This window comes from Aythya marila (genome assembly GCF_965140915.1).
Source record: "Aythya marila genome assembly, chromosome: W".
Classification (NCBI taxonomy): domain Eukaryota; kingdom Metazoa; phylum Chordata; class Aves; order Anseriformes; family Anatidae; genus Aythya; species Aythya marila.
In genome coordinates this window covers 12,776,970-12,804,704 of record NC_139081.1, presented here as the reverse complement: position 1 = coordinate 12,804,704, position 27,735 = coordinate 12,776,970, and positions in this window count along the sequence as shown.

Here is a 27,735-nt window from a genome sequence, read left to right as displayed (position 1 = left end):
GAATGAGCAGAGATAAAATCTCATGGGATTACTCAGCCCAATACAAACATGGTGGCAGGGAAATGACTGCCGTCTCTAAGGAGCAAAGAAAGAGAACTGAAAGGACAACAGTTACACAGGAGATCTGTTATGAGCTAATCACATATAAAACTTTTCTGGAAACAACAGCAACTACAGATGAAAAAAGAGCTAAAGAGTACCCTTTAACAGGAGAAAGATGGACAGAAATTAGTACCCTTTAACAGGAGAAAGATGGACAGAAATTATCTTTGCTTTAAGTAGAACCCTCACATCCTCTTAGTTGGCACCAAGTCCATCAGTTGCTATTGCTTTAAGTGCTACTTTAAAAGCTACTGTTAATGTTGTATATCATTAAGCTAAACTTAGTAGAGTAGTAGAGAACCAGAACTTAAAGTTTCCATGTGGGACTAATTCTGAGCTCATGTGCAAATGACCTGTAAGTTTTAATTTATAAGTCCTTGTGCTTGCTCTTTTTTTTATTTATTTATTTTAATTCGTTACAACAGCAAGTTAGTCCCTTTTATACTTAATCACATGGCCTTGGCAGGCAACAATAACCATGTTTTCTTTTAAAATCTGGGAAAACTTTTTTTTTTTTTTTTTTTTTTTCCCATCAGAGATTCAATGTATATCTTCTTTGCTCTGTGTACATATGTATGTGTTCAAATAGAGGATTTGAGCAGCCCAGAAGGCCAGACTCTCACTTATTTTCAAGGAGGCTTACAATCTTGCTGCAGGTGCACCTGTTGTAGGTGACAATAGGGTAGGGAGCATGACAAGGCAGCCTCACAGGTCAAGTCTTCCCTGCTCTTGTGCATGCAGTCACAGAAAAAACTTTGCTGGTCATATACAATGAGTGTTATAGTTTACTATACCGAGGAGATTCTCAGGGGAATACACTTCTGTCCCAAGAGGAAATTCTCATTGACAGATGCTTGTTCTCATGCTGGCTGCTGCTGTTGAGCTTGGACTGGAATGAGCACAAAAAATTATTTATTTCCCCTTAAAACTGGATCATATGACAAGACCTGTATGGAAATAGGTCTATAAACAATGTACAATTCTAAGCAGCCAGCCGTAAAAAGTAATTAAAGAGGTAGTCTAAATCACAACAAAGTGGACAGAATTTTAAAAAGCCTGTCTAAGCATATTGCTGTACTTTAGCTATGTCATTCACAACCACTTGTCATTTTTTTAACTACATGTTAAAACTTGCCTTTACAGAGTAATACATATAAACACAGAGTTGAAATCCATTCCCTAAAAATTAATCGTTTTCAACTTTGTGAATGAGAAGAGACTGAAAATGACTGCGCTGCAACTTGACTTTTTATCCAAGCAAATCTTTCACCAGACACTGGGGCTTCAGGATGAAGGATAATCCTTTGCTCCTCTGAGAAAGCAGCCTCTGAAATGGTCTCTAAGTTTTCCAGGCTCTGCCTTCTACCATCTCTTGGAGATACAGCTGCCATGCAGGTAGCCAGTGAGCTTAGAAATTAAGAAAGCCAGTGGTGTATTGAGGCTTTTGATGTGCTTCAGTGGTGCTTTCTGGGGCTCTTCTGATAGTAATGGAGGTGAGTCTTAACTTGAGAATTTCCACAGGGCCATGCACAGATGGTAGCTGGACTACTGGCAGATGTTGGTTCAAGCAATAAATTATCCTTTCATTTAGTAATACCACACTGTCTCTTATGAGTGAATAACTCATGGGCTGCCTTCAGCTACTGTGATTAACAAAGCTGTAAGCTGTAAACTTATATTTAGCAAATTTCTGTAAGCATCCATAGCTCTGAGGAGATACAAAAAGATGATGTATTGTCACCTCCTGCATGTGATTATCCTTGTTTTTGTTAATATTTTTGGTTAAGCTGGCTCCAATTTCACATCATTTTGTTTTAACTCACTGTACACCTTTTAACCACACATAGATGTCCTTTCAACCTACCTCTGCTCTGGCCACGTTGGGGTTAATCTAGGCTGTTTTGATCAGACCGTATTTGCCATAAAGCCTCCCCCAAAGTTTGCAGACATGGAACTGATATTTTTACAGTCAATGCTGAGTCTCCGCTGGTTGTAATCCACAGCAATGTACCTGGATGCAATTGCGCTTGGATAACTAAACCTGACTGATGTGTCTCACTTAGTGGGGACTCCATTTGTTTCATTGTAAAGATTAGAAAGTGATTCAACATTCATGAGAAAATGTGGCAATAAAAGGTTAGCTGAACAGTGCTAGGAATGGAGCCATATTGGGAGCAATTGAAGGAAATCGTCTGGATTTATTGTCTGCATTAAAGATATTATGGGTCCCATGGATACCAGAAGTGTCATGGAGACACAGCTAATAGGATTTTTATTGTATTATTGTCAGGCTGTTGCACCTGCTTCTGAAGGGGACAATGCAGTCCCCTCATCACATCAAAATCACATCAAAAATGTGATTTTGATTACTGCCCTATTTCTGTTTTCTTAAGGTAACCTTTAGCAATACATTTTGTCTCTCATTTCACCTGTTCCTAGTGTGTTTGATAACAATACTTTCTTCTTCTGTAGCCTGCTTCAAAGCTCCTTTACCCTTGTCTCTAAGTATTACAAGATTTTGTTAAAGGTTCAATGTGAGTGGCCTTTGTGCCACATTTCAACCCATGCATATCTGACACGCAGTTTGCCTCTGCTTCACATTCAGCAAACCATTTCCCAACTCCCTGTTTTCTTTTATTTATTCAAAGCAATGAGGATATATTTTATCTAACAGAGATCTAAGCTGAGGGGGGAAAAAAGAGGGAGTATCCATCACTACTTAATTTTCTTTTTCATCACTGAATATCAAAGAAACTTGGAAGTTTTCTAAAACTAAATACATCTAGTGTGGATTTAAGAGTGTTTTATTAGATTATAAGTAGGTTTGGATAAATAATTTGTAAAAGGTGATCTCATGATTGTATCTCATTTCTTTCTTCAAGAGTTACTTGCAAAGGAAGACAAATTATTCCATCCAGGATCAAATTCTAAGCTTTCTGTAGCTAATGGAAGGAAACAAATGCTTTCTGGATTAGGACACAAAATACTCTTTTTTTCTTTTTTATTTTTAATAATATTCATCTTGTAATTCATTCACCTAAAATCATCTAGTCTCAGAAAAGATGTACTTTAATATATAAAGATGGCAATGTGCTCTCGCAGCCCAGAAAGCCAAACATATCCTGGGCTACACCAAAAGCAGTGTGGCCAGCAGGGCGAGGGAGGGATTCTCCCCCTCTACTCTCCCCTTGTGAGACCCCACCTGGAGCCCTGTGTTCAGCTCTGGGCCCCCAGCACAAGAAGGACATGGAAATATTAGAATGAATCCAGAGAACAGACACAAGGATTATCAGAGGGCTGGAGCACCTCTCCTATAGGGGCAGGCTGAGGAAGTTTGAGTTGTTCAGCCTGGAGAAGAGAACACTCCGGGGAGACCTTACAGAGGCCTTCCAGTACCTAAAATGGGTCTACAGGAAAGCTGGGGAGGGACTCTGTCAGGGGGTGGAGTGCCAGGACCAGGGGTAATGGCTTTTAAGTAGAAAACCAAAACTGTGAATCTTTGAAGTCTTTAACCCCTGCATGAATAATGAACTCTCATTTACAGTTAATACTGTCATCAAGGATTAGTCAGTGGCTTCTCCACATCTTTATTTTACTCCTTCCTTCTCTTTTTATTCTTTTTCATCAGCGATGCTGCTTACTTGCCTACAAACTAGTCTTTAAATCTAACAATTCAGCTAACTACAAGGGTATTTATAGCTAACTTCCTAATCTCACAAACTCCCTAATCAATCTTTCCTCTTTCATTGAACCATTTACTGTCTCAGCTCTCTATTGTCTTTTTTTTTTTTTTTTGGTAGTCTTCTGGTCCATCATATTCTGCTCACTTTCTAGTAATCACTTCTCCAGATGCTATGTTTCTTTTTGATTTTTTTTGGCCATTGTTTCATTTTGTTTCATTCATTACTAGATCAGTGATCAACCTAGTCTGGCATGCTGTGCTTTCAGAATAACTAATTCCTGATTCTAATAATTAATTTAAAGAAAGCCTACAGATGATAGGGAAATCATGTGGTTTAAACCATGTTTTGTGTTGAAAGAGGTGACTTCAGTTGTGACCAGTCCCTCATCACCAAGAACTACACCATTATCAATAGTGTTTATATTATGTATATACATAATGTAATATATATGAGCTTAAATTAATAGTGAAAAGATGTTATAATAATTTGCCTAGACAATAAATCCTTTTCCAAAATCCTGAATACATTTTAACTTTGGTTTCTCATTGAATAATGAAACCTCTCTATAATACTGCTAATTCATGATAAACCAAGTCATTATTGAAATCTATACTGGTACACTGCTAAAATTTTCCCTGATGTGATATTGGCCAGTGTCAAAAAACAGTCCCAAGCACTTTCTCTGAAGAATTTGGGAATTAAAATATTCCGGGTCAATTCTTAAAAGGGAGCTGATGGTGTCCCTAGTTTTGGAAGGTAAAAGAGCTTAAAATAAGGGTGTAGGATCTTCATGGCATCTCTCCTTGCCAGAACATAGTTCTGACTGTTTTCTATTACAGTAAAAATCACACACCACTTACTGTGTTGTTGTCATATACAGTGGAGTTACCTTCACACAAACACTTGGCTTTCTCCACTTCTGCGAGCCACCTAGCAACATTACTATTCCTTTGTAATGGCTAGCAATAATAATAGCTAAAAATATCCCATCTACTTTATAATTTTGGCTTGTCTTAATCCTTGTGGATTAGGCTACATCTTCTTTAAGATATATTTCAGAAGTACCCTTTTGCACCTGAAGAATTATGGTGAATAAAATGTAACAGAAATGCTTCAGATGAGAAAGTGCCTACACTGAAATGCTTTCAAGGAATATAAGCTACCATCTCAGTTACACACTTGCTTTGATGACATTTTTATCTACACACACTATAGGTGTGTATTTACATTCTAGCAACATATTTTTATAATTAATAATTCGGAAAAAATTTGTATCAGAATAAGGTAGGTCAAATAACTTTCTGCAGCTGCCTTATGAATATAAACGTAGCCTAAAATTAGTAGCTCAGAGATCTAATTCTGAGATGTTTAAACTTAGGTAAGGCAAATTATAACTTAACATTTCTATATCTCAGTTCTTCTACCTTGAAAATGCAGAGAATCAGAAATCTACTCTCATTATCACACTAACATGCACATAATATTTAAGGGACAAGCTTGAAGATGTGATGGTAGAAAGCATTTCAGAGTTAATTACCTAAGCAAGAAATCTGTTCCCAGTTTGCTGGAGGAAAAGGAAATGTTGATTAGGTAAAAGGAGGAGGGCAAGGTAGTGAGTTATCCTGCATGTGATCTATCTGTTTAGGCTATGAGATGATTAGGATATGGTCTGTGCATTTTAATGTGCTACCTACCTCATTCAAAGCAGAACGAACAGAAAAGTTGGACACATTTAGACTGGAAATGTTGAAATATATTTGCAATTGCTCAATTAGATAGTTCTGGGACAAGATCTACTCACTCCTCATGGAGCTTCTTTACCACTGAGGATGTGTTTGCTAAGGTTAGCACTGGTGTAGAGATATATATACCTTTACTTCACTTTATCACTAAAGTGCACACACCCTCTGCCTCCAGGCACTTGCTGATGGTAGGTAGTACTAGGATAAGCTGCAAAGGGGAAGACAGAGATTTGTATCGCAATAATGAAAACTTGGCTCAAAAGACTTTAGAAAAGAGGGATTGCTGGTACTTCATGCAGTGACCAAGCTCTGATTGTGTGTGAAGTTAGCGCCTGTAAAATCTGACAGTTTAATATCTCTAGAGAACAGTTAGATTTACTTATTGGCCATTCTGGAATCTCCTATATCCTGCCAAAATGTCAGCTCTGGTCAGGGACAGGAGATCACAAGCTAAAAAAAACAATATTAGAGACATATTCATTGTGAACAACACAATTAAAATATTGATATAAACACAGTTAAAAATATAAATAAAAGTTCATTTTTGGTTAAAACTTTTCACAGGATCACAGAATCACAGAATTTCTAGGTTGGAAGAGACCTCAAGATCATCGAGTCCAACCTCTGACCTAACGCTAGCAGTCCCCACTAAACCATATCCCTAAGCTCTACATCTAAACGTCTTTTAAAGACTTCCAGGGAAGGTGACTCCACCACTTCCCTGGGCAGCCTGTTCCAATGCCTCACAACCCTTTCAGTAAAGAAGTTCTTCCTAACATCTAACCTAAAACTCCCCTGGCTCAATTTAAGCCCATTCCCCCTCGTCCTGTCACCAGGCACGTGGGAGAACAAACCAACCCCCACCTCGCTACAGCCTCCCTTGAGGTACCTATAGAGAGCGATAAGGTCGCCCCTGAGCCTCCTCTTCTCCAGGCTGAACAAGCCCAGCTCCCTCAGCCACTCCTCGTAGCACTTGTTCTCCAGGCACCTCACCAGCTTCGTCGCCCTTCTCTGGACCCGCTCAAGCACCTCCATGTCCTTCTTGTAGCGAGGGGCCCAAAACTGAACACAGTACTCGAGGTGCGGCCTCACCAGAGCCGAGTACAGGGGGATGATCACCTCCCTAGCCCTGCTGGTCACACTGTTCCTGATACAAGCCAGGATGCCGTTGGCCTTCTTGGCCACCTGAGCACACTGCTGGCTCATATTCAGACGACTATCCACCATCACTCCCAGGTCCTTCCCTGCCTGGCAGCTCTCCAACCATTCCTCTCCCAGCCTGTAGCTCTGCTTGGGGTTATTGCGCCCCAGGTGCAGGACCCGGCACTTGGCCTTGTTGAACTTCATGCAGTTGACCTCAGCCCATCGGTGCAGCCTATCCAGATCCTCCTGCAGAGCTTTCCTACCCTCAAGCAGATCGACACACGCACCTAACTTGGTGTCATCTGTGAACTTACTGAGGGTGCACTCAATGCCCTCATCCAGATCATCGATGAAGATAGTAAAGAGGACCGGCCCCAGCACCGAGCCCTGGGGGACGCCACTAGTGACTGGCCTCCAACTGGACTTGGCTCCATTCACCATGACTCTTTGGGCCCGGCTATCCAGCCAGTTTCTAACCCAATGAAGCGTGCGCCAGTCCAAGCCAAGAGCAGCCAGTTTCTTGAGGAGAATGCTGTGGGAGATGGTGTCAAAAGCCTTGCTGAAGTCAAGGTAGACCACATCCACAGCCTTTCCCTCATCCACCCAGCGCGTCACTTTGTCATAGAAGGAGATCAGGTTCGTCAAGCTGGACCTGCCTTTCATAAACCCATGCTGACTGGGCCTGATCGCCTGCTTGCCCTGCAAGTCCCACGTGATGACTCTCAGGAGGATCTGCTCCATGAGCTTTCCTGGCACTGAGGTCAAACTGACAGGCCTATAGTCCCTGGGTCTGCTTTCCGGCCCTTCTTGTAGATGGGCATCACGTTTGCCAGCCGCCAGTCAACTGGGACCTCCCCCGATAGCCAGGACTGCTGATAAATGATGGATAGTGGCTTGGCCAGCTCCTCTGCCAGTTCTCTCAGTACCCTCGGGTGGATCCCATCTGGCCCCATCGACTTGTGCACATCTAAGTGCCGTAGCAGGTCACCAACCATTTCTTCGTGGATAGTGAGGGCCACATCCTGCTCCCCATCCCCTTCCACCAGCTCAGGGTACTGGGTATCCAGAGAACAACCGGTATTGCCGCTAAAGACTGAGGCAAAGAAGGCATTAAGCACCTCCGCCTGTTCCTCATCTTTTGTAACAAGGTTTCCCCCCGCATCCAGTAAAGGATGGAGATTCTCCTTAGTCCTCTGTTTTGCGTTGATGTATTTGTAAAAAGATTTTTTGTTGTCTTTAACGGCAGTAGCCAGATTGAGCTCCAGATGAGCTTTGGCCTTTCTAATTTTGTCCCTGCACAGCCTCGCAACATCCTTATAGTCCTCCTCAGTGGCCCGCCCTTTTTTCCAAAGATTATAAACCCTCTTTTTTCTCCTAAGCTCAAGCTGCAACTCTCTGTTGAGCCAGGCTGGTCTTCTTCCACGACGGCTCAGGTTTGGGCACGTGGGGGCAGACCGCTCCTGCGCCATTAAGATTTCCTTCTTGAAGAGTGCCCAGCTTTCCTGGACTACAGCGGTTTTACTGGTCCCCTTCCTGGCCTCGCCAAGAATAGAGAACTCTTCCATTTCGTGGTCACTCTGCCCAAGACAGCTTCCGACCACCACATCCTCCACCAGTCCTTCTCTGTTTGTGAAGAGAAGGTCTAGCGGGGCGCCACCCCTGGTAGGCTTACTAACCAGCTGCGTCAGGAAGCTATCTTCCACGCTCTCCAGAAACCTCCTAGACTGTTTTCTCTGGGCTGTGTTGTGCTTCCAGGATATGTCAGGGAAGTTGAAGTCCCCCACGAGTACAAGCGCCGATGATTTCGCAACTTCTGTCAGCTGCCTGTAGAACTCCTCGTCCGTCTCCTCATCCTGGTTTGGCGGTCTATAAAAGAGCCCGACCAGGATGCTTCCCTTGTTGGCCTTCCCGCCGATCCTAACCCAAAGGGACTCAACCTTGTCATTCCCAGCCTCGAGTTCCATAACATCGAAAGACTCTCTAATACAGAGAGACACACCACCACCCCTTCTGTGCTGCCTGTCCCTTCTGAAGAGCTTATAGGCAGTCATTGCAGCACTCCAGTCATGAGAGTGGTCCCACCACGTCTCCGTGATGGCAACCAAGTTGTAGCCTGCCTGCTGCACGATGGCTTCCAGCTCCTCCAGTTTGTTACCCATGCTGCGTGCATTAGTGTAGATGCACTTCAGCCAGGCCATTGCCTTATCCCCCGGACTTGCCATTGTTCCCCCTGGCACAGCTCCAACAAGCCTTGTTTCAGCCCCATCCCCCATCTTACCTAGTTTAAAGCCCTCTCAATGAGCCCCGCCAGCTCCGGATCCCAGGATCCGTTTTCCCCTTAGAGATAGGGACCTGTCTTCAGCCATCAGGCCGGGTGCCGAGTAAAGCGCCCCATGGTCAAAAAACCCCAAATTTCTGTGCTGGCACCAGCCTCTGAGCCATGTGTTTATCAGGTGGGCTTTCCATGTCCTGTCTGTACCCTTCCCTGCCACAGTAGGGATAGACGAAAACACCACCTGTACTCCCCCTCCCTCCACTAATCGTCCCAGCCCCCTAAAGTCCCGTTTGATAGCCTTGAGGCTTCTCTCTTCAACGTGATCACTGCCAGCCTGGACTATCAAAAGAGGATAATAGTCAGAGGGGCGAACCAGGTTGGGAAGCTTCCTGGCAACGTCCCTGACCCTGGCCCCAGGGAGGCAGCAGACTTCCCTACGGGTAGGGTCAGGCTGACAAATAGGGCCCTCTGTTCCCCTGAGAAGAGAGTCTCCCACAACAATCACCCTTCTTTCTTTCTTGGTGGAGGCAGTCCTGAGGCGTGGAGTTGACTTCCTCGCACAACATCTAACCCTGCTCCTCCAGAATGGCAAGTATGATAAATGTGTCAAAAACATTCCACATGAAAACCATGTGATATGAGTTGTTATTTTCTTTTGACACCTCCTGTTCTCTCTCACCCAGATGTTTCCATGAAGTAGCTCAAAACTTTTTATTATTTTTTTTCCTGAGAGTAGAAACAGGCATTTCTGTTCCTAGTGAAACTGAAAGCCTTTCCTTCCTCTATTACTGTATGTGTAGGTGTGAAGGTGAGGGGCTGTTTTCATGCAGGAAACAGAAGTGCCAAAATACCATGAAAAAATATTTTTGTCTTGTTTTTCCTCCCTCAGAAGGAGAAGGAAACAATGAAACTAGTGAAAAAGAAACTAAAGATTTGTTCAGTCTGGACACAGCTTCACCTCTGATTAGATGTGCAGAGACATCATTTAAGCTAATTTCTTGTTATCAAATCTGTTTCAGCAGTTTTTTTCACCAAATCTAAGATATCAGGTATATAAAGCAGTTCAGCCCAGCTGGATCACTAAGACTAGGGGTTGAACAGCATTAACAACTGCACAAATGCTCATATATTTTTTTCCAGTGCTACTGAAAATTTTGGCAAGTCTCACCAGGCTGGGATATATCAGAATTCCAGCACTTTGATTTGGGTCTAAGCAATGCACCTTGTTTTCTTGCAGTATTTGACTATTAATTCACCTGCTTTCTTCCCATCTGATTGAGGGGAAGCTAATTCTGCTCAGGGCATATTATTCTGTGTTTTCTGACTTTCTGCCTGTCTGTTTCTCTGCAGCAGCTGTCAGGAAAGCATGCAGCAAGGGCACTTAGTGCACCCGGGGAGAGTGAAGCATCTCTTCCTGAGTCAGGGTCAGAGTGGAGGTGCTGGACTAGATCATTTGTTTTATTCTGTGTTCTTAACATCAGGAGCTGAATTTAGCTTCTCCTTCAAGAAGTGTTTTAGTGTCAGCTTGAATTCAAGGGTAAAATTCTGGTCATACATAACATCATCCACAATATTTGAATTGTTAGTAAGATGAAAATTCTTAAGGTTTCTTCTGACTCTCTCTCCTCATTATTTTCCTTTTAATGTGCTGCTTTAATAGCAGGATGAAGGTATGTTGTACATTTTTACACATGGTTATGCCATTAAGCACCTGGATTTGAAGTAGTTTCTTCCCTGAGGATTTAAATAAATGCATTGCCCCAGTTTCAGGATCCAGGTTACTACAAGTTATCCATGTGCCACACAGAGGAATATGAGCTCAGAGAGCACTGTAGCTGTTTGTACTGCAAATGTAGCCCTCTCGTTGGTCATAATAAAATAAATCACCTTGTATTTCTTTAACAACAAAGTCTCCCTGTGTATTAATCTGGTTCTACATGACAATACATCTTGTCAGAGCAGCCAGACAAATGTGAAAACACACATGGACCCTTTCACCAGCTAACAGGTTCAGTGATCAAACGTTAGGCCTATGTGGCATTCAGTTTTAAATTCTAGTTTGCTTTAAGTTATGCATGAATTGAAGTGTTTAAAGGAGTGTGGCTTAAACTTGCATGCACACTCCAAGAAATCCTGCCTGTGGTTTCTTGCATTGGTAACTGGTAGTATCTCAGACACACCTCCGTGTTTAGGAGCGACCTCAGGCTGGAAGATGAGATGAAATTTTAGCTGCTGACATATTGATTTGACTTTAAAGACAACAGTAAAGCAAACAGCAGAAATGTATAGCCAGAGACAAATATTTGCAAGGGAAGAGAGTCCCCTTCATTCCCTTTCCTATCCCTCTGGCCTTGGAAAAGCCCTGCAGCCCAGGCTCTGTCAGCAAGTCCGTCACTGCCTTCTGACTGTCAGAGCATACTTGTGGGAAATTTTCAAGCCATTATTGTTTGGTTTTCCTCTTCTTGCTTGACTTGTATCTTTAAATAATGTGGTTACTTCACAACAGCTTGTTTTTTGACTGGGACACAGGGCATATTTTTCTAGCAGATTAAAAAAAAAAAACAAACAAACCTTCCCATAATTTGCCTTATGTTATTTCCCCTTTTGAAGGGAAAGATGATAAATTCAGGGTAATATGTAATAGATGCTTTCCTGTTTTTACTTACTGCTCTGTCAGGCATGTCAGCCAGGAATTTATTAGCTCGTTTTGTGGCTGTAACGTTTAAACAAGAGACGGTAAGCAATACACTTACACTATAGAGCAAATGTGAATAACAGAGTACTTATGCTGTGTCCTGCTCCAAAGCCAGGCACTGGGGAGGGAAGCTAGGTCTTTTCCACACCAATAATCCTTAATCAATATACCTATCTTAATTTTAAGTATTTATTCTTTCAATTCTCTGTGGTGTTGTCACTTTCTGACTAATTGGGATACCAATGGACAGGGGGTAGAAATTATGGTTGGTCTTAACTTCAGCCATCTGAAAGTGAGTTGCCCACTCCGAGCAGTCACTGAAGTTTCCTCTGTAACAAATGGAGCAAAGAGATCTCCATGAGCTGTTCTGCCACATTTATTTCTGGATAGGGTAGATTATCCTCTAGATCTACTTGCTTCTTTGTTGCATTTAGGGAAAGACTAACTGATTAAATACCCACAACTGAAGTGGCAAAAGTCAAGGGGGTGAATGCCTCACTTCACAATGGCCGTGGGGAGAAGAGTCTGAGGAAAAAACAAGGAACCGAGGCTGTCTGCAAAGTTACTCCAGCAGTGCTCCTGACACTCACACATCCTTCCTCTACCTCCTTATGGTACTTACGGTACTGTTATGGTACTGCTTATGGTACTGTTCATACCAGTTTCAGATGTATATATTACTTTCACCTGCCTGAGACTGACTGCCTGAGGACTCAGTGCCACAGTCCCTCTGCCATTCAATGAAGATTATACTTGTCTGAAGTGAAATCAGATCTAGTGAGGGTTTGAGGTTTGCTTGTTTTGTTTATTTGTCTGGAACCCAAATTATTATTTTTATATAAAAGAAGGCACACAGGGTATGTGTCATACAAAATGCCGGTCAGGAGCTGAAAGAACACTACAGATCTTTCCACTGTGGTAAACCAGTTTCTGAATGCTGTAAAAGCCTAGAAAAGAGTTAGGGAGATGACTGATAGGTGGCAGTAAACGTGCCATGCTGAGCTGAGTCATTAAAAAACTTACAGGAGTCAAAGGCACTTGAGTTAAATTTTCCCCTTTTATCCAAAAATGTTAGTGTCCCCTTATACTTCACAGCAGCCATCAAAATGCTTCCTTATCTGGAGTATCTCAGTCATTTCAGATGGCTGCTGCACACAGCAGACAGAAGGGTCCTGCAGAGCAGCTGGGCAGAGGGCACTGGTGTCCTGTCAGACTCACACCTGCTGGAGCAGTGTCAGTGTAAACACAAACCTGGCCAGAACAACAGCCAGCTGGATGGGGACTGAGGAGGCAATGTGCTGGGCACACTGAACTCAGGTGTTCACAGAGAACACCCCTTTTCTTTGCTACACAACACCCACCTAGGGCTTTTGAGCCTACACAATGCATGGAAACCTATTTAATTTTACTAATTTTGCAGTCCAATATTGTGTCATACTAACATAAATTATCAAAGACATTCCTAGAGAACAACCAAGTACAGTCACACACCATCAACTGCACTGCACACAAGAATTTTGTGGCACTTTTGAAAGAAGATGGTACAAAGAAAAGCAAAATCATAATGGCTGAACTGATTCAAATCAAAGGCCTCTTGTGATTGGTCTCCTTACTTCAACACTGGATGGTAGCTAATGATAAGGAGAAACATAAAAAGAATATCACCAGAGGATTTTCAAAGTGATCTTTCCTTGGTGTATCCATGTACTGGGTCTGGCAGTAAAACCACCACAATCCAAGGTTTTATTTTTGGATCAGATAAATCAGCATCAGCATCCAACAGTCATGGTAGGAACTGGGCAAGAGGTATTCCCTCAATCCCTGTTTTAAATCAAAATCAGCTCAAACATTTTACCATGAACTTTTGTTGAGATTCCGGGAGAAAAAGAGAGTCTACATCCACTGGAAGAAGGGACAGGCTACTTGGGGCGACTACAAGGAAGTTGCTAAGATATGCAGAGAGGAAGTTAGAAAGGCAAAAGCCCAGCTTGAACTCAGATTGGCCACTGCAGTAAAAGAGAACAAGAAATCCTTTTACAAATATATTAACAGCAAGAGAAGAACCAAGGAGAATTTCCATCCTTTACTTGATACAGCAGGGAATGTGATCACTGAGGATAAGGATAAGGCTGAGGTCATCAACACCTTCTTTACATCTGTCTTTAACAGTCAGATCAGTTATCCTCAGGGTACTTTACGCCGTGACCTGTATGTTCCCTGTGATGGAGGTAGAGAATCCCCCGCTGTGATCCAGGAAGAGACAGTTAGAGATCTGCTCCTCCATCTGGAATGTCACAAGTCCATGGGACCAGACGAGTTCCACCCTAGGGTGCTGAGGGAGTCAGCAGAGGTGATTGCCAAGCCGCTTTCCACCATCTATCAGCGTTTTTGATTATCTGGAGAGGTCCCAGAAGATTGGAGGCTTGCCAATGTGACTCCCATCTACAAGGGCCATAAGAAAGACCCAGGGAACTACAGGACTGTCAGCCTGACCTCAGTTCCAGGGAAAGTTATGGAGAAAATCATCTTGGGTGAGATCACACGGCACTTGCGTGGCATCCAGGGGATCAGGCCCAGCCAGCAATGGTTCACAAAAAGCAGGTCGTGCTTGTGCAAACTCATCTCCTTCTATGATCGTGTGACAAGGCTGGTAGATGAGGGAAAGGCTGTTGATGTAGTCTACTTAGATTTCAGAAAAGCCTTTGACATGGTCTCTCACTGTATTCTCCCTGGGACATTGGATGCCCATGGCATGGACAGGTATACACTTCCCTGGGTAAAGAACTGGCTGGAGGGCCATGCCCAACGAGTAGTCCTTAATGGAGTTTAGTTCAGCTGGCGTCCCGTTACAAGTGGTGTTCCCCAGGGGTCTGTACTGGGGCCTATCTAGTTTAATATCTTTATTGATGACCTAGATCACAGAATCACAGAATCACAGAATTTCTAGGTTGGAAGAGACCTCAAGATCATCGAGTCCAACCTCTGACCTAACACTAACAAGTCCTCCACTAAACCATATCACTAAGCTCTACATCTAAATGTCTTTTAAAGACCTCCAGGGATGGTGACTCCACCACTTCCCTGGGCAGCCCGTTCCAATGCCTAACAACCCTTTTGGTAAAGAAGTTCTTCCTAACATCCAACCTAAAACTCCCCTGGCGCAACTTAAGCCCCTCGTCACCAGGCACGTGGGACAACAGATCAACCCCCACCTCGCTACAGCCTCCCTTGAGGTACCTATAGAGAGCGATAAGGTCGCCCCTGAGCCTCCTCTTCTCCAGGCTGAACAAGCCCAGCTCCTTCAGCTGCTCCTCGTAAGACTTGTTCTCCAGACCCCTCACCAGCTTCGTCACCCTTCTCTGGACTCGCTCAAGCACCTCCATGTCCTTCTTGTAGCGAGGGGCCAAAAACTGAACACAGTACTCGAGGTGCGGCCTCACCAGAGCCGAGCACAGGGGGACAATCACTTCCCTAGCCCTGCTGGCCACACTGCTTCTTATACAAGCCAGGATGCTGTTGGCCTTCTTGGCCACCTGAGCACACTGCTGGCTCATATTCAGCCGACTATCAACCGATATTCCCAGGTCCTTCTCCTCCAGGCAGCTTTCCAACCATTCCTCTCCCAGTCTGTAGCTCTGCTTGGGGCTGAGTTACAGAATCACAGAATTTCTAGGTTGGAAGAGACCTCAAGATCATCGAGTCCAACCTCTGACCTAACGCTAGCAGTCCCCACTAAACCATATCCCTAAGCTCTACATCTAAACGTCTTTTGAAGACTTCCAGGGAAGGTGACTCCACCACTTCCCTGGGCAGCCTGTTCCAATGCCTAACAACCCTTTCAATAAAGAAGTTCTCCCTAACATCTAACCTAAAACTCCCCTGGCTCAACTTAAGCCCATTCCCCCTCGTCCTGTCACCAGGCACGTGGGAGAACAGACCAACCCCCACCTCGCTACAGCCTCCCTTGAGGTACCTATAGAGAGCGATAAGGTTGCCCCTGAGCCTCCTCTTCTCCAGGCTGAACAAGCCCAGCTCCCTCAGCCGCTCCTCGTAGGACTTGTTCTCCAGGCCCCTCACCAGCTTCGTCGCCCTTCTCTGGACCCGCTCAAGCACCTCAATGTCCTTCTTGTAGCGAGGGGCCCAAAACTGAACACAGTACTCGAGGTGCGGCCTCACCAGAGCTGAGTACAGGGGGACGATCACCTCCCTAGCCCTGCTGGTCACACTGTTCCTGATGCAAGCCAGGATGCTGTTGGCCTTCTTGGCCACCTGAGCACACTGCTGGCTCATATTCAGACGACTATCCACCATCACTCCCAGGTCCTTCTCTGCCTGGCAGCTCTCCAACCATTCCTCTCCCAGCCTGTAGCTCTGCTTGGGGTTATTGCGCCCCAGGTGCAGGACCCGGCACTTGGCCTTGTTGAACTTCATGCAGTTGACCTCAGCCCATCGGTGCAGCCTATCCAGATCCTCCTGCAGAGCCTTCCTACCCTCAAGCAGATCAACACACGCGCATAGCTTGGTGTCATCTGCAAACTTACTGAGGGTGCACTCAATGCCCTCATCCAGATCATCGATGAAGATAATAAAGAGGACCGGCCCCAGCACCGAGCCCTGGGGGACGCCACTAGTGACTGGCCTCCAACTGGACTTGGCTCCATTCACCACAACTCTTTGGGCCCGGCTATCCAGCCAGTTTCTAACCCAACGAAGCGTGCGCCAGTCCAAGCCAAGAGCAGACAGTTTCTTGAGGAGATTGCTGTGGGAGACGGTGTCAAAAGCCTTGCTGAAGTCAAGGTAGACCACATCCACAGCCTTTCCCTCATCCACCCAGCGCATCACTTTGTCATAGAAGGAGATCAGGTTCGTTAAGCTGGACCTGCCTTTCATAAACCCATGCTGACTGGGCCTGATCGCCTGCTTGCCCTTTAAGTGCCACGTGATGACACTCAAGATAATCTGCTCCATGAGCTTCCCTGGCACTGAGGTCAAACTGACAGGCCTATAGTCCCTGGGTCTGCTTTCCGGCCCTTCTTGTAGATGGGCGTCACGTTTGCTAGCCGCCAGTCAACTGGGACCTCCCCCGATAGCCAGGACTGATGGAAATGATGGAAAGCGTCTTGGCCAGCTCCTTCGCCAGTTCTCTCAGTATCCTCGGGTCGATCCCATCTGGCCCCATCGACTTGTACACATCTAAGTGCCGTAGCAGGTCACCAACCAGTTCTTCGTGGATAGTGAGGGCCACATTCTGCTCCCCATCCCCTTCCACCAGCTCAGGGTACTGGGTATCCAGAGAACAACCGGTATTGCCGCTAAAGACTGAGGCAAAGAAGGCATTAAGCACCTCCGCCTGTTCCTCATCTTTTGTAACAAGGTTTCCCCCCGCATCCAGTAAAGGATGGAGATTCTCCTTAGTCCTCTGTTTTGCGTTGATGTATTTGTAAAAAGATTTTTTGTTGTCTTTAACGGCAGTAGCCAGATTGAGCTCCAGATGAGCTTTGGCCTTTCTAATTTTGTCCCTGCACAGCCTCGCAACATCCTTATAGTCCTCCTCAGTGGCCCGCCCTTTTTTCCAAAGATTATAAACCCTCTTTTTTCTCCTAAGCTCAAGCTGCAACTCTCTGTTGAGCCAGGCCGGTCTTCTTCCACGACGGCTCAGGTTTGGGCACGTGGGGGCAGACCGCTCCTGCGCCATTAAGATTTCCTTCTTGAAGAGTGCCCAGCTTTCCTGGACTACAGCGGTTTTACTGGTCCCCTTCCTGGCCTCGCCAAGAATAGAGAACTCTTCCATTTCGTGGTCACTCTGCCCAAGACAGCTTCCGACCACCACATCCTCCACCAGTCCTTCTCTGTTTGTGAAGAGAAGGTCTAGCGGGGCGCCACCCCTGGTAGGCTTACTAACCAGCTGCGTCAGGAAGCTATCTTCCACGCTCTCCAGAAACCTCCTAGACTGTTTTCTCTGGGCTGTGTTGTGCTTCCAGGATATGTCAGGGAAGTTGAAGTCCCCCACGAGTACAAGCGCCGATGATTTCGCAACTTCTGTCAGCTGCCTGTAGAACTCCTCGTCCGTCTCCTCATCCTGGTTTGGCGGTCTATAAAAGAGCCCGACCAGGATGCTTCCCTTGTTGGCCTTCCCGCCGATCCTAACCCAAAGGGACTCAACCTTGTCATTCCCAGCCTCGAGTTCCATAACATCGAAAGACTCTCTAATACAGAGAGACACACCACCACCCCTTCTATGCTGCCTGTCCCTTCTGAAGAGCTTATAGGCAGTCATTGCAGCACTCCAGTCATGAGAGTGGTCCCACCACGTCTCCGTGATGGCAACCAAGTTGTAGCCTGCCTGCTGCACGATGGCTTCCAGCTCCTCCAGTTTGTTACCCATGCTGCGTGCATTAGTGTAGATGCACTTCAGCCAGGCCATTGCCTTATCCCCCGGACTTGCCATTGTTCCCCCTGGCACAGCTCCAACAAGCCTTGTTTCAGCCCCATCCCCCATCTTACCTAGTTTAAAGCCCTCTCAATGAGCCCCGCCAGCTCCGGATCCCAGGATCCGTTTTCCCCTTAGAGATAGGGACCTGTCTCCAGCCATCAGGCCGGGTGCCGAGTAAAGCGCCCCATGGTCAAAAAACCCCAAATTTCTGTGCTGGCACCAGCCTCTGAGCCATGTGTTTATCAGGTGGGCTTTCCATGTCCTGTCTGTACCCTTCCCTGCCACAGTAGGGATAGACGAAAACACCACCTGTACTCCCCCTCCCTCCACTAATCGTCCCAGCCCCCTAAAGTCCCGTTTGATAGCCTTGAGGCTTCTCTCTTCAACGTGGTCACTGCCAGCCTGGACTATCAAAAGAGGATAATAGTCAGAGGGGCGAACCAGGTTGGGAAGCTTCCTGGCAACGTCCCTGACCCTGGCCCCAGGGAGGCAGCAGACTTCCCTACAGGTAGGGTCAGGCTGACAAATAGGGCCCTCTGTTCCCCTGAGAAGAGAGTCTCCCACAACAATCACCCTTCTTTCTTTCTTGGTGGAGGCAGTCCTGAGGCGTGGAGTTGACTTCCTCGCCCCAGGCATCCTCCTGGGTAGGCTTCCGTCGTCATCCTCACCCACAGGTGTCTCAAGCTCCAGGGCCTCAAACCTGTTGTATAAGGGCACCTGGGAAGGCGGGGCCGGAAGGGGAGGGCATCGCCTGTGAGGTTGAGCAGGGACCTGTCTCCATTCCTCCTCAACTCCCAGGTCCACTCCCTCTGCCTGACAGCAACAGGGCAGGGTGTCCACCCCCATTTGGGGTGTCTCACCCCGGTACCTCTCCTTGAGGGAGTTGCTCCACCAGTCTATCTCCCGCTCGCACTCCCTGATATCCCTCAACCTCTCCACCTCCTCCTTGAGCTCGGTCACCATGCGGACCAGGTCATCCACCTGCTCGCACCTCATGCACACAGTTTCTCTTCCTCCTGCTGATGGCAGCAACAGGCTCAGACACTCCCCACATCCAGTGAACTGAGCTGCTGCATTTTTGGACGGGTAGTCGGTCTGGGTGTGTACTGTCTTCCTGGAGAGCACACCGTGACTGGTGGAGACCATTGCAGCCTAGCTAATGTGAGGCTGTCATTACAGGAGGTGTTCGTATGGGCAGGGTGGAATGATCTGCCCTTCCTGCTCGCCCTGCCTGTGCGAACTGCCGTGCCACTCCCTTCTGACGTGCCACGCCCTGTTTGCCCGCCCTGTTCGCCGTGCTCCTGGTTGCTCGCGCTCCCTAGGGGGAGCTTGGGGAGGGGGTGCTGCTGGCTCTGCCTGCGCCTCGTCAGCCTCCCTCACGAGGGCTGCCGGGTCCTGGCGGCTCCCTCAAGTAAGCTCGATGCTGGAAAAATTAGCCCTGCCTGTCCGATCCCCCGCTCCGCTACAGAACACGTCCGCCCTGGAGCCGATCACCTCGGCATCCTTAGATGAGGGGATTGAGTGTATCCTCAGTAAGTTTGCAGGTGAAACCAAATTGGGAGGTAGTGTCGATCTGCCTGAGGGTAGGATGGCCTTTCAGAGGGATCTGGATAGACTGGACTGCTGGTCTGAGGTGAATGGGATGAGGTTTAACAAGGCCAAGTACCGGGTCCTGCACTTTGGCCATGATAACCACATGCAGCGCTATAGGCTTGGGGCAGAGTGGCTAGAAGACTGTGAAGAGGAAAGGGACCTGGGAGTGTTGATCGATGATCCACTGACCATGATCCGGCAGTGAACTCTGGTGGCCAAGAAGGCCAATGGCATTCTGGGCTGTATTAGAAATAATGTAGCCAGCAGGAGCAGGGAGGTGATCATCCCCCTGTACTCTGTTCTGATGAGGTCGCACCTCGAGTACTGTGTTCAGTTTTGGGACCCTCACTACAAGAAGGACATCGAGGCCCTGGAGCGTGTCCAGAGAAGGGCAACAAAACTGGTGAGGGGCTGTGGTGGTTTTACTGTGCTAGGCAGGTAAACGCTACAACTGCTCTTTCACTCCCCCTCCTTAGATGAGGAAGGGAAGAAGTAAAGTAAAGAACAACTCATGGGTTGAGATAAGGATAATTTAATTAAAGGGAAAAAAATAATGATTAAGGAAAGTTTATTATTAACTAAACAATTTAACTAAGGGGAAAAAAAGGGGAAAGGGGAAAAGGGAGGGGGAAAGGGAAAACAAAACAAAACAAAACAAAACAATTAAAATCTATGTGGAAGTGCAGAGGAAAGAAATTACTCTCTACTTCCCACAAATGAGCGATGCTTGACCACATCCTTGAAGCAGGGCCTCAACGCACATAGCCGGTGTTTGGGAGGAGGACCGACGTTTTCACAACGAGAGCCCACCCCCACTCCCCTCTTCTTCCTGTTTCCACCTTTTATTGCTGAGTGTGACATCACATGGTATGGAATATCCCTTTGGTTGGTCTAGGTCAGCTGCCCTGGTGATGTTCCTTTCTCACTTTTTGCCTACCCCTTAGGAGGGTTAGAGGGAGACCCGATGCTGTGCCAGCACTGCTCAGCAGTAGACACAACACTGGTGTGATAACACTGCTGTTCCAGCTACAAGTGCAGAGTACAACACTGTATGGGCTTCTGCAGGGAAAGTTAATATTCCAGCCAGACCCAGTACACATTTGTGTCATTCTCAGATCCCCCATACTTTAGCATATAAGTATTCTCATCACCATTATTCCTTGTCCTTTAACAGATTAATAGGCAGGTATATCTTTTCATTCTATAGGTCTTTCTCAGAAAATGTTCATAAGAACTGTTGACGATTTGGTCTTCAACTGCCAAAGTGGCCACTCAGGGCAGGTGGATTTGGATGTCTGGACTCCAGCACCAGCTTAGCTCAAGTCTTTGTTGCACTTGCCCAGCTCCTTGCAAAATTGACCTGTTGTTGATCCTGAAGCGTCTTCCTACAACACATAACTTAGATTACAGATTAGTTTTCTCTCAAGGTTAAATCTCCTTGAGGCACGCACCTGATATCCCCATTCTTTTGCATGACCCACCAGGTGTATCCTGGTCCTTGTGGGCAAGTGGGTTTGCCTTTTCCCAAGGCAGGAGCAACCCACACTGCCTTCCCCATTTTCTTTCTTACATGCTCTATGGGGAATTTAGCTCCTTTCACTGTGTGTAGGGGTTTTGTTTCGGTAGGACCAGCACGGCTGTCAGATCCCCTGTTGTTAACTAGCCAAGTGGCCTCTGGTAGATTTATGTCCCATTGTTTCCAAGTCCCAGCACCCAATGCTCCTAACATAGTCTTTAACAGTCCATTGTACCTCTCAACCTTCCCAGAGGCTTGTGGGTGATAAGGGATGTGGTACACCCACTCAATGCCATGTCTCCTGGCCCAGGAGGTGACAAGATTGTTTCAGAAATGACTCCCGTTGTCAGACTCAATTCTCTCTGGTGTACCATGACACCATAGCACTTGCCTTTCTAGGCCCAAGACAGCGTTTCGGGCCGTGGCATGGTTTACTGGATATGTTTCCAGCCACCCAGTAGTTGCTTCTACCATGGTGAGTATGTACCATTTGCTTTGGTGGGTTTGTGGGAGCAGTCCGATGTAGTCAATTTGCCAGGCCTCACCATATTGAAACCCTAGCCACCTTCCCCTGTGCCAGGGAGATTTTACCTTTATGGCTTTCTTGATTGCAGCACAGGTCTCACACTCATGGGTAACCTGTGTGATCGCCTCAATTGTCTAGTCCACCCCTCGATCACAAGCCCATCTGTAAGTGGCATCCCTCCCCAGATGTCCTTATGTTTCATGGGCCCATCGAGCTACAAACACCTCACCCTTGTTTCAGTGCAGACTGGATCAGTCCATGGCAAATGGTAGGGCTGTGTTTCCACCCCTGGGGCAGTCGATTCCAGGTGTATTGGATACCCCTCCAAGTGAAAGCAAACTGCGGCCTGCATGCTGCTGCCAAAAGGATGGAGAAAAATGCATTAGCAATATCAATTATGGCATACCACTTGGCTGCCTTTGAGTCTAGTTCGTACTGAAGTTCTAGCATGTCTGGCACTGCAGCACTCAGTGGTGGCATGACTTCATTCAGGCCCCGATAGTCCACTGTTAGCCTCCACTCGCCATTAGACTTTCACACTGGCCATATAGGACTATTAAAGGGTGAATGAGTCTTGCTGATCACTCCTTGGCTCTCCAGATGATGAACCAACTCATGGATAGGAATCAGGGAGTCTCGGTTGGTGCAGTTGCAGCAGCTGGTGCACCGTTGTGGTAGCGATTGGTACCTGCTGTTCTTCAGCCTTCAGCAATCCTACAACGGAAGGGTCTTCTGAAAGGCCAGGCAGGGTAGACAGCTGCCTAATCTTCTCTGTGCTCAAAGCAGCTATGCCAAAAGCCCACCGGTACCCTTTTGGATCCTTGAAGTACTCTCTCTTGAGCACTGTATGGGCTGCTGCAGGAAAAGTTAACATCCCAGCCAGACCCAGTACAGGGGTCTGGAGCACAAGTGTTATGAGGAGCGGCTGAGGGAACTGGGGTTGTTTAGTATGGACAAGAGGAGTCTCAGGGGAGACCTCATTGCACTCTACAACTTCCTGAAGGGAAGTTGTGATGAGGAGGGGGTAGGCCTCTTCTCTCAAGTAACTAATGATAGGACTTGAGGAAATGGCCACAAGTTGCACCTGGGGAGATTTAGATTAGATATCAGGAAAAACTTTTTCTCTAAAAGAGTGGTTAGGCGCTGGAATGGCCTGCCCAGGTAGGTGGTGGAGTCACCTTCCCTCGCAGTGTTCAAGAAGCACCTGGACATGGTGCTATGAGTTCCTTGTGTTTCCTGACTTTATTAAATCCATATTAAAAGGACAAGGCTTACAGAAACAGTGAAGTCATATATCCGAATGGAATGTCACCATAATCCATTTCTATCATGTTGTATTTTCCAAATCACAGCTCTTCTTGTAGATTGAAGGTTGTATTATTTTCTTTAGTTGACAGAAAAGAACTTCTACCAATTTTCCACCAGCAGTTCCTAAATCACTATAAACTTAAAGCTTACCTAGAACTTTGTGAATATACACTTTTTCATTTTAGGGGCCAATAGAAAAACAAAAAAAAACCAACACTTTCTTTTTAACTAAAATAAAATGTTTAACCTCACCCACACTATACAATTTTATTTTCTTTTTCATTTGTTTAATAGTAATATGCCATTTTGAAACAAAAGTATTAAAAATGTTTTGAAATTAATAAATGTTTTATGCAGAAATTTAGCACTTTCCAAACTGAACTACTAATTTTAAAACAGTAGAATTTATCATGAAGATGGAACCAGGCTCTTTATGGAGACGCATGATGAATGGATATCAGACAATGAGACTAAAACAAGGAAGGGTCTGCCTTGTTATAAATAAAATAATTCTCAGGAGAGCTGTCAGACATTGAAAAAGGTTGCTCAGAAAATTTATGCAGTCTCAGTTCTTGGAGATTTTCAAGATCAGACTGGACAAAGGCCTGATGAACTGGTCTAACTTAAAGGTTGACCCTACTTTGAGCAGGAACTAGAGGTCTCCTGAGGTTGTTTCCATCCTAAAAGATACTGTGATTCCATTAATTTGATGAAAGCAAATAATTTTGATTACCCATGATTTGCCTTGCTTAAGAAATAAATGCGTTCAACCAAGTACATATCATTTAAAGATAGTCAGCTATGCACCTATGACTTTAACCTGAATTACAACAAGGAACATTGCAACGAATTTGCTAGGTGGTGACAGCTCAGCAGGAGATACTATGTCAGAATTGTTAGGACTGAATTTGCTACTCTAATTTTTCTTTTGTTACATAATGTGAGAAAAATCTCAAATAATTTTCTTCAGACAGGATCTTCTGTGAAGCTATTTTATTTGCGATTGCAATGGGGGGCATCCTGTCAATCAGCAGCACATTTCTGTAAACAAATCATAACCTTTTATTCCCTATTACCCAACGCCTGATCACCTCCCCTGTTTCCTCATTGGTTGAATGCTACAGGTTCACAAGCTACTCGATGCTATACCATATATGTACAATTTTTCTTTTTTTCAACCCTTCAATTGCTCCATTCTTATGTTTTGAGAACTTGTGATCTTTGTTTTACTGTTCTCACACTGCTCATTCTGTTTTTCTCAAGCTTCTACCTTATTTTGGAACAGTGAGGCCTTCTACTGTCCACTTATCTACTTAGCATTTCTCCTTATTTTGAGTACACAACTACCTTGGAATACAGAAAAGTAATTCTCTACTGCAAAAACACAACTTTGTTTCTCATAATTTCCCCCTCTTCTTTTCTAACTCCTACTGTTGTTTTTACACCTCTTCGCATACCGCATTTTTGAGTTTTTCCAACATTAAGGTGCAATATTCTTCTTCGGATGTCATGGGGGATGACAGATACACAATGCCATTATTATTACAATACCAACAAATGGTTGTTTGAGCCAATTCTATTCAGATAGTCACGAAATTAGTTTCTCCCAAATGTTTCTAAATCCCCAGGAATTGTCATCTTGAGCTACTCTATATAGGATCTTGTTGTGTTTTTTTTTTTGTTTTTTTTTGTTTTGTTTTGTTTTCCAGATCTTTTTCTTAGATCAGTCAAATTCATTCCATTTGATCTGCATATATACAGCAACTGGTATTAATTACAGTACATGATCATCCTTATGAGGTTATTAATAAATCTAATGCCATTCGATTCTAGAGTACTATTTTTGCAAACTTATCTAACTTATTTTCTAGTTCTTCAATTATAGCTATTTACAATAGTGTTTTCTAATTCGCTCACCCCTAACCAAGGTAAAAAACACCTTGCAAAACTGTGAAATGCTTGAGAATTTTACTAGAGGATTATCTGGAGTCTGCTTAATTCTGTGTGTGGTCTCAAGGGGGCTTTGGCTTTGTGGGTCTTCAATAATAGTTACATTTGGAATTATTGCCTCTAGGGTGCAAGCTCCCTTCCATCCTAGCAGCAAAAACTTCCTGGCTTTATTGCCACATAGCCAGTACCACTCCTTGCCATTCAGGACAGGCCATCCGTTTACAGGATTCTCATGTTGTATCTGGTGTGCATATTCAGTACAGTACAGATTCTTCCCTTTTTCTTGGATATTTCCACACCCAGTAATATTGCCCCTTGAGTTTTCTATTAATGTTATTTAAAAGGCACCTTTGATAACACAGTATATTTGTGCCAGGACTATGTGTAGGGAACTCAACTTCAAAATCTATTCCTTCCTGGGACTGAGTATGATCTGTCATTTTTAGAAACCTAGAGAATCCAGACACAGTTGCTGCTGGAAATAGCAATCAGGGACAAGGCCTCTTCAGTCTCCCTAGGCATCTAAGTGCAAATCTAACAATTATTTCGATAGAACTCAAGAGATGTTCTGGATTAATTGGAAATGCTGATTTTTCCCTCCATCCTATCATTAATCCATTGAGAATAGGTATTACTAAGATAAACTTAAAACACATCGTTTCTATGTATATATACACCCCTCTAATAACTAAGAAATAATAATTAAGATAAACAATAAAAATCACAAACTAATAAGGATTCTTCTGGTGGGGACTGAATGCCCTTTCTTTTTCTCCCACTTCCAGAGAGTGTTCCCTGGAAACACGCCAATTCTGTGTAATTAAATCCCTTTTACTCATTAATTCATTAAGAATTCATATAAGGAGAAGTTAAAGGTTCACAGTAGATAGTTTTAACAGTTTTAACCTTAAAAGTCTTTGTTAATGCAGTCTCTCAGGTATCAGGGTTAACTGATGCTTTTACCTAGGTATGAGTCCAACCTTTCTCAGCCATTCTTACTGTTGTCTCAGTAGTCAGGAGCACTTGGAACAGTCCGTCCCACTCAGGTTGCAGTTTCAATTCTCTCCACGTTTGTAATTCTTTTCAAAACAACTTTTCATTGGTCAAACAACTTTGAATGTAACAACAGCAAACACACAGAAACTTCCATGCCTTAACAGCTGGAGAACAAGAAACCCCAGACTGCATGGAGTCTCCTGAATCACCCTTCTTTGTTCCCTCTAAACTCTTTTATATTCCTGATGGCCTGGTCGTTAAGAGTCTAATGTTATCTCAACCATGGGGCTTTCCAACCCCCATGGCCACATTCCCACATCTCCCCCTTCTTTATTAATATCAACTATCTTCTTGACACGAATTACCACTCCATATATAACAAATAGTGACACACTGTAGGAACTAACAACCTGAACAGCCATAAACTATGGCAGTAACTTCCACCCACACACCTCATTAGGCCTTTAACACATTTTCCTTTGCCTTTCCCCAGCACTACTAAGTGGCACAACTGTGAAGTTGCCCTTTCACATTATAATTGGAAGCAGTCTGCTAGTTTTATACTCTGAAATTTGGTAATTATATGGTCTGTCACTTACTGGACACTGGTCTGTCTGGTCATTTCAAGTTTTGGGTCTGTCCAGTAATCGTTAATCATAAAGGAGTCCTCAACAGCCCCTATGCCTTCTCTGTCCACAGCATCCCTTTAGTTCTGAACTCAGAAGACCTATATTCTACCCCAGGTTCATGATACTGAAATGCTGTAATTGCCCAGTTGGCATTATCCTGAATCTGATGTGTCCAAGCTATCTGACATGCTGCTGCTTACACTATGCAGAAGTTTGGAGGAATATTTACAAAAGCTAAAGTGAGATTTAGGTACCTGATTCTGCTAAGTTTAATGAGCATTTGCATACTGACTTGTCCTTTCTATGTCCTGCTTTTTCCTAACTGTTAACCCCAGCCAATTTAGTCTGTGTTCTTCTTTCATGGAGCTATTTCACTTTATGCACCTTTTCCCAAAGAATGGTCTCACAGGGTAAGCAAAGACACTGTTGTCAAATTTCCCGATTCTTCATGCCATTTTAATTTGCACTGTGAAATAAGGTACATCACTAGCCTATTTCTCAAAACATGCAATACTTTCCTAGTTCACTGGTGAGGTGAGGTTTAACAGGCGGTGAATCTGGATGGTGAATGCAAAGAAATTTAGATACATAATATTAGGAACCTATAAAAACACTTTAGGAGTTAAACAGGTATAATTGAATCTGACTTTGTGGCAGGTATTTAAAAAATATTGGACTGAAGAAAATGTAAGTTAAACAAGAAAAGATAAAATCCATGAAAGTGTCACAGGGGCAAATGGTGTGATAATGTTAATGTTTGTCCTTGGAGTTAGGAGTATAGCTATGGTGATAGTTAGGTAACAGTTATTGAACAAATAATAATAATAACAGTTATAAGATCCATACCACTAGGGTATGGATTCTGACAGTCATTTAAGTCAGAAGTGATGCTGTTGTTTTTTGCCAATCCATTTGCTTCAAGGGTTTCTATATTTCCACTCCATATTAACACTCCATATATAAAAAAGTGAAGCAGAACCTGTTATATATGGAGTGGTAATTCGTGTCGAGAAAATAGTTGATATTAATAAAGAAGGGGGAGATTTGGGAATGTGGCCATGGGGGTTGGAAAGCCCCATGGTTGAGATAACATTAGACTCTTAACGACCAGGCCATCAGGAATATAAAAGAGTTTAGAGGGAAC